The sequence below is a fragment of the Vulpes lagopus genome, chromosome 5 (genome assembly GCF_018345385.1).
Source record: "Vulpes lagopus strain Blue_001 chromosome 5, ASM1834538v1, whole genome shotgun sequence".
Taxonomy (NCBI): domain Eukaryota; kingdom Metazoa; phylum Chordata; class Mammalia; order Carnivora; family Canidae; genus Vulpes; species Vulpes lagopus.
In genome coordinates, this window is record NC_054828.1 from 114,834,695 (window position 1) to 114,842,628 (window position 7,934).

The window sequence follows — 7,934 nt, forward strand, 5'->3', positions numbered from 1 at the left end:
CACACAGAAGCGCCGTCGAAGGCTGCGCTTACGGAAAGGCACGCCATGGTCATCCCCATTTCGCAGTCCGGGCAAGCGAGACTCGGCGAGGTGGCCCGGCTCGCCAAGGTCACCGCGCGCCGGGGCCGAGGGGCGCCCGCGCCGACTTCCGGCTCCCCCTCTCGGCGGCGGCGGCGGCGGCGGCGGCGGGGAGCGCCGGCGGGCTGGGGGCGCCGCTCCCCACGCCGGGCCGGCGGCCGCGAGCCTCGCGCACCCTCCGCGGATGCTCGCCCAGTCGGCGCTAACTAGGGCAACTGGGAAAAGGGGCCGCCAAGTCGCTGCTGCAGCAATTTCCTCCGCGGGCGCAGCCCCCAGCTGGCGCCCGTGACAGCTGCGACCTCCGCCCCCTCCAGCCGCGCGAGGCCGAGGGAGAACTCGGGGAAAGTGGGAGGGGGACGGAACGGAGAGAAAGGAGGGAGGGGGGCGGAGGGGCGCCAGCTGCTCCCCGCCCCCTAAGGCCTCGGCGGCCGCGCGGCTCGTGACAGCTGCACCCACCGGGAGGCTCGGCGCCCGCCGCCCGCCGCCCGCCACTCACCTGCCGCCGCCGCCGCCGCCGCCGCCGCCGCCTCTGGGCCGCGCTGACGGGCGCCGCGCTCGCCGGGACCGAGGCGGCGCCGCCGCGGCCTCCGCCGGTGCCCGGGCCGAGCGCCCGCCGCCGCCGCGGCTCTCCGGCCCCCTCCTCCGGAGCAGGGGTCCCCCCGCAGGGGGATGCAGAAAGAACCCGGCGCGGGCTCCGCTCGAGGGAGCAGCAGGGAACGGGGCAGCCGAGGCGCTCGAGGCCGCGGTCCAGCCGTCTGAGGGGAGGGAGGGCTCGGCGGATCGCGTCAGACTCCCGCTCGCCTGGCCCGAAGAACAGGCATTTCAGCCGCTCTCCGCGGCCGCCATGTTCTCCTCCTCCTCGGCCGCCGCCGCCGCCGCCGCTGCCGCCGCCGCCGCCGCCACCGCCCCCCGCTCGCGGCCCCGCCCCCTCCGCGCCCCGCCCCGCCCCGCCCCGCCCCGCCCCGCTCGCGCCCCGCCGCCCCGCCCGCCGCGCTGCCCCTGAGCGCTCGGGTCCCGCCCGGCCGCCGCGACCCTGCGCCCGCGAGCTCCGACGGCGCGCCCGGGCCGCGCGCTCCCCGCCCGCCGGGCCGCGGAGACGGAGGCGCCCCGCGCCCTCTGCCGGCCGCCCGCCCGAGGGACGGCCGCCGCGGTCCCGCCCCGGCCCGCGTCCTAACGAAGTGTGGGAAAGGAGGCCCCAACTCTTCCCCTCCCCTCGGGGCGTTCCTCCGACTGCTGCCGGGAAGACGCCTGGAGCCCCGGGGCGCTCTCGGCTAGGCCGCCCGGCCTGCAGCCTCCCGCCGCGCTCATCTTCCGGAGAAGGTGGGGATGCGGCGGCCAGAGGCCCTGCACACCCGGGAGGAGTCGCTCCTGGGCCTGGCCCTCCACCGACCCGTTGTATTACTTTGAGAAAGAGACACATCCGCGGGCTGTCTCTCTTTTTTTTTTTTTTTTCCTATTCTGTAAAATTGGGACGTGGTTGCTTAGATGATTTCACAGGCTGTTAGACGAGGGAAAAGAAAGATCTTATGCCCCCTTCGTTTTACAGATGAACAGATCTGACTGACACGTCTGGCTCTGCGATTCTATGAATTACCCAAAATGTCTGTCATTGACAGAGCTTTCCCCTCAAGGGGGGCCCACACCTTTCTTCTTTCCTACCCGCTTTTTAAATTCTGTAATGGAAGTACTACTTCCAAAAGTGGAGTGTTCCTTGACACTGGAGGAATCAAACAGCTGCTGAACAGGCTTTGGGAGCCGTGATGGCCTTATCTGGAAAGCATCCCTCATTCCAAAGGCTGGCAATATAGTACCTCTCCCCCCCCCCCCCCCCCCCCCCCCGGGATGTCCCAAGGATGAATGAGTCACTGGCTGCGGAGGAGCTTTGTAAAGCATACATCTATCCTTTCCCGCACTCTTTTCCCCCAGTTAGCTCCTTTCACCTGCCTCAATCCTATTCTGCCGCTGCTGTCTCGCAATATTATCTGCTGTTTCTCTTCCAGGGTTTTCTATCCTAGAGCGAACCCCTTGTCAATCCTGAAACCCTCCAGTTCCATCCACGTTGAAGCAAATGGTGGGTATTTGTCGTTTCTAATTGCTGAGTAATATTCCATTGTATACATAAACCACACACACACAAAAAAAAATCCTGAAACCCTTCTCACTCGTCCTAACCGAAACCTGACTGCCTTGAAAACGCCATCCTCCCTTGGCATCTCTCTGAGGCAGTGAGCAGCTTCCTCCAGAATCAGGTACTCCATCCTGCCACACCCACGATCCTCCACCTTCTCCCTGTCCTGCTCATAAAGCAACCTTTCGCCCACATCCCACATTCACTCATATTCATTCATTTATGTCCATTCAGTCGATTCTTGTCAAAGATCTGTTACTGGCGCCCAAGGTGCACTTCCTTAGATCTTGCCCTCACCTGGTTTATCAGGACCTCTAGGTACCAGCGGAGTCCCCATCCCCAACAACAGCTGGAAATACCCAGCACTATGCATCTCCACATCCACCCTGTTGTCCCCTTTTGCAGGACATACTCCCAGTATAGTCCAGTCCAGACTGCATGAAGGTGCCCACAAATGAGTCACTTGGATAGTGATGCTGTCTCCTGTTGGGGCTACACTCTAGTTCCTGCTGATTGATAAATCCAGTGGACACTTTAGTCCTCCCACTATGGACCTTTCTACAGTGCTGGATGGATACTGCAAACTCTTCCTTTTTGAAACTCTCCTCTCTCTTCTGCATCAGTCTCTTTTCCTCTACCTGTCTTCTGACCTTCCCTTTACTAGCACTTTTCTTGGTTGCTTGTTTCTTACAAAGCCATAATATGTTTGTATCCTCAAGATTTTATTTTTCCCTTCTTTCCCCTCACTTAGTTTGGCTTCATCTATTTCCACTGCTTCGATTGTTAATATCTCCTGCATCTCCTTCTTCTAGCTGCCCCCTACACACACACACACACACACACACACACACACACACACACACACTGCAGCTCAGTGGTTTAATTAACTTTAAAACATCCTCAGGACATGCAGATCTAAGATGTTGTTGAATGATGAATGAAACTTAAGGCATTATTTATATTGCCATAACCATCCATAGATGCTAAGGAAAGAATTCTTTTTTTCTAGGGTTACACTCTTTCTAAAGACCCTTTGACTTTTTCTTCTTCCTTTGCAAATCATAATCACTTGCCATAACAGTTAAACCCACTTTTTTTCTTTTTTATTGTGCTAAAATACACACTACATAAAATTTACCATCTTAGCCATTTTTAAGTATACAGTTCAGTGGTACTAAGTACATTCACATTGTTGTGTAGCCATTACCATCATCCATCCCCAGAACTCTTTTCATCTTGTAAAATTGGAGCTCTGTATACCTATTAAACAATAACTCTCCGTTCTCTCCTCCCCCAGCCTCTGACAAACACTATTCTACTTTCTGTCTCTATGATTTTGTTTACCTTAAGTACCTCATGTAAGGGAATCATACAACATTTGTCTTTTTGTGTCTGACTTATTTCACTTATAATGTCCCTAAGGTTTATCCCTTTTGTGGGATTTTGCAGAATTTCCTCCCTTTTTAAGGCTAACTAATATTCTGCATTTTGCTTATTCATTCATCCATTGATGGACACACTTTATTTAGCTATTGTGAATAATGCTGCAATGGACATGGGTATACAAATATCTCTGAAACCCTGCTTTCAATTCTTTTGTATGTATATATATCCAGAAGTGGAATTGCTAGATCAGGTGGTATTTGTACTTTTAATTTTTTTAGGAACCTCCATACTGATTTCCACAGTGTCTATACCATCTTATATTCCCAGCAACAATGTACAAGTATCCAGTTTCTCCACATTCTTGCTAACACTTGCTTTTTATGTTTTTTTTCTTATTGATATCGTTTTCAGTAGCCATCCTAATGGGTGTGAGGTGGTATTTCATTGGAGTTTTGATTTGCATTTCCCTAATGATTAGTAATAGGGAGCATCTTTTCATAAACTAATTACCCACTTTTATTTCTCTCAATTGGTCATCTCTTTTCTGGTCATTTTCAACACGTCTCTGATTCCATCTACTTTTCTATTCACACCACCTTTCTATTCAAGGCCCAATTCCTTAATTCCAACTAACCCCAAGGGGTGAAAGATTTATAGTTAAATTTACTTCCTGAACCCCAAGGCAGCCTTTTGGAAATCCATTTGCTTTAGCTACTTAAGTGAAAGCTCCTTTACTTCCAAGTAACAATGCCAATCGACAAGTAGGACGGACTCCAATTAAATGAAAGTGGTTTGAAGAAATTTTTTTTCAATGAAAATGTAAGACATTTAACTTTTATAGCCCAGATAGATCTGATTTTAGACCAGGTCCTATTGACCCAGGTCCAGGATTTAGAACATATTCAAGGATCTGTAACATACCTGTTGAATTTTCTCCAAAGCAAAATAGATTCTCAGTTCTATAAAACATCTGGCTAGTGTACATGAAATCACTCCAGTCTGTGAAGCAAGAATTGATTTAGCTTTGACACTCTTTTTTTCAAATAGTTTTTTGTTTTGTAATAATGAAGCAAATTCATAAAATATTCAACAAAGAGAAGTACGAAGAAGTAAAAAAAAAAAAAAAAAAAAAAAACTATTGAGCCAGAGAAAAACATAGTGAACACCTTTCCATATATTGACTGCATATTTGCACATACAACTATACTAAGGTATTCAATTTTACATAATAGAATCATACTATAAATGCTTACCAATAATCTGGTATCTATTACTATAAAACACATCTTTTTTAAAGATTTTATTTATTTATTCATGAGAGACACACACACAAAAAGAGAGAGACAGAGGCAGAGACACAGGCAGAGGGAGAAGCAGGCTCCATACATGGAGCCCGATGTGGGACTCGATCCCTCAATCCCTGTCTCCAGGATCAGGCCCTGGGCCGAAGGCGGCACTAAACCGCTGAGCCACCCAGGCTACCCTAAAACACATCTTTATCGTTAAAATGGCTGAATACTCATTCATTGTATGTCTCTTTAGCCATTTAATTAACCAATCCCTTGCTGGAAAATGTTTACATTGTTTCTTGCTTTTTTTGTTTATTTTTAAAATGATGCTATAATTCTAACGCATGCCTCTGTGCCCAGTTTGAAAACTATTTTGTTAGGTTAAATTCCTAGATTAATTGCTAGCTTGAATTGCTGGCTTCATTTTTTTCTACTACACATTTGCCAAACTGACCTCCAGGAAAATTGTTCCCATCTACAATCCTACCTAGGGTGAATGAGTCTGCCACTGCACCACAAAATAAATAAATTTTGTCAGTGTTTCTTTGAATAGTCTTTAATTTCCACATTTGCTTGAAGTATAGACATTAAGAATATATTTTGAGTTAGGCAGCCCTGAGTTTCAAATGGTTCTTCCACTTCCTAACTGTGTGACCTTGAACAAACCACTTTAAACACTACCAGACCTCAGTGTCCTCATCTATAAAATAGGACACTAGCCAACAATTATTGTCAAGATTAAATGAAATAATGTATGCGAAGCACTTAGTATAGTGTTCAGCATTTAGGATTGCCCATGAGAAAGTAAAAATGAGCACAAACTAAGAAGGTAAAAATCTTCCCTGCCATTCATCAGGCTGGAAGAACAGGCACAGATAAAACCAGCTGCACAGTTAACAGGATGCAGTGTCCCCTGAGGACATACTGCAGCTGTAAAGTGTCATAATAGCTGCCTTCTTCAAGTGACTACTGCTTTCCTACTCACTGGGAAACTTTGTTCTCTACAATCACAGATATCAGAAACTATGGTGTTTGTAATTATATCAATAAGAATGAAGCATCCATCTCTTGCCCAGAGAGTCTAAATCCTTTGAGAGAGACGTAGTTCTGATTTACAACCCAGACATAGAGTTTTAGATAAGGGAATTTCTGGACAAACACTCTACACCTATCTTATCTTTTATTGTTTCCAAAGCAACAGGACTCTGGATTTACTCTGCAGTTCAGCCTAGATGTTGACCCCTTCATACACCATCATGTTTTCATCTGAGACTATGAAAATGCTGCTTTGTTCAAACTGCATCTAAACTCTGCTCAAGGTTAGTGTCTTCTAGCAAATAGAAATAGGTATTACATAAATGTAGGGTTTCATCTAGAAAATCTTATAAATTTCTGTTTAACAATTTGAAAATATTATTTCTTAAGTTAGCTATCATTAGGCAAATTGAATGGTTATGCCTCCAAATGATAGTGATTTTTAAAATTTTAATTCCAGTACAGTTAACATACAGTGTTATATTAGTTTCAGCTGTACAATATAGTGATTCAACAATTCTATACCTTACTCAGTGCTTATCACAATAAGTGTACTCTTAATCCCCTTCACCTAGTTCACCCATCTTCCCTCCCCTCTGATAACCATTTATTTGTTCTCTATATTTAAGAGTCTGGTTTTTTGTTTGTCTCTTTTCTTTGTTCATTTGTTTTATTTCTTAAATTCCACAGATGAGTAAAATCACATGGTATTTGTCTTTCTCTGACATATTTGCTTACCATTGTACCCTCTAGATCCACCGGGTTGTTGCAAATGACAAAATTTCACTCTTTTTTTTAAGATTTATTTTATTTTTAAAAAAATATTTTATTTATTTATTCATGAGAGACACACAGAGAGAGAGAGCCAGAGACACAAGCAGAGGGAAAAACAGGCTCCATGCAGGGAGCCTGATGTGGGATTCAATCCCAGAACTCCAGGACCACGCCCTGGGCCAAAGACAGATGCTCAACCACTGAGCCACCCAGTCACCCCAAGATTTATTTATTTATTTATTTATTTGAGAGAGAGTGAGCATGTGTGGGAGGAGGGACAATGGGAGAGGAAGAGGGAGAATCTCAGGCAGACTCCTCACTGAGCACAGAGCCCTATCCAGGGCTCGATCTCACAACCCTGAGATCATGACCTGATCCAAATCAAGAGTGAGATGCTTAACCAACTGAGCCACCCAAGCACCCCAAGATGTCACTCTTTTTATGGCTGAGTAACATTCCATCATATATATAATATTCCATCATATGTATATAATATATTTATATCCCGTGCAATATTTATGTATGTATATCCCATGCAAATGATAGTGATTTTTAGTTTCTTTCAGTCCAAGCTATTTATTTGGGTAGTAAAAACTTTTGCCCAGCAAGTAGATATTTTTTAAGTCAAATAAATATCTAATCATGTCCTAATGGTCTCGTGGATTCATTGCTGTGGCTTTATTTCTATACATCATGCAGCAGCTCTATCTAAAAGATATTTAGGTTCTGCATTAGTTAGTTCCCTTTTCAGAGCTACATACTTAGCAACGTAGCAAATTCCTTTGGTTTTTACATCTGAATTCTAAGGGCTATAGTCTCTATTATGGACATTTTAGTTATTTAAAATTTATACTACTAAAAACATACTGCAACAAATGCTTTCTTTGCACCCTTCTGAGATGACAATATCATCTATTTTCCCAAGCAATAATGATATAAAACACAGGCATGCTTCCCTAACATGTGTAGGCTTCAATCAGACTCTCAGTAGCAGCTGCTTCTCACTTTTGAAGTCTGAGTGCCAAAGTCAATTGTACATGTAGGAGGACTGGATTGGCGGTGGCCTGTGCTGTGTGCTTCCAGATGCCAGGCATACCCCACCCCCAAGCTTACCATAATGCCTGCAGTTTCAATGACAGAGATTCATTCCTTTGCGTTTGTAATTTGCTGTCTCAGGATGATCCTTTAAACAAATCATTTCTCCTTGATTATGGTTATTGTAGAAAATTGAGAACATACAGAGA

General features: G+C 46.3%; 1 protein-coding gene across 7 annotated transcripts in view; it reads right to left on the minus strand.

The window, feature by feature from the left end:
* The window catches only part of NCOA1 (nuclear receptor coactivator 1), a 242,279-nt gene extending 241,895 nt beyond the window's left edge, over window positions 1-384 (minus strand). For all 7 annotated transcript variants that reach the window (XM_041756554.1, XM_041756549.1, XM_041756551.1 and 4 more), the window contains exon 1: window positions 33-384. The gene's annotated coding sequence lies outside the window, so the exon portion shown is untranslated. The remainder of the gene's footprint in view (window positions 1-32) is intronic.
* Between the last annotated feature and the right edge of the window lie 7,550 nt (window positions 385-7,934).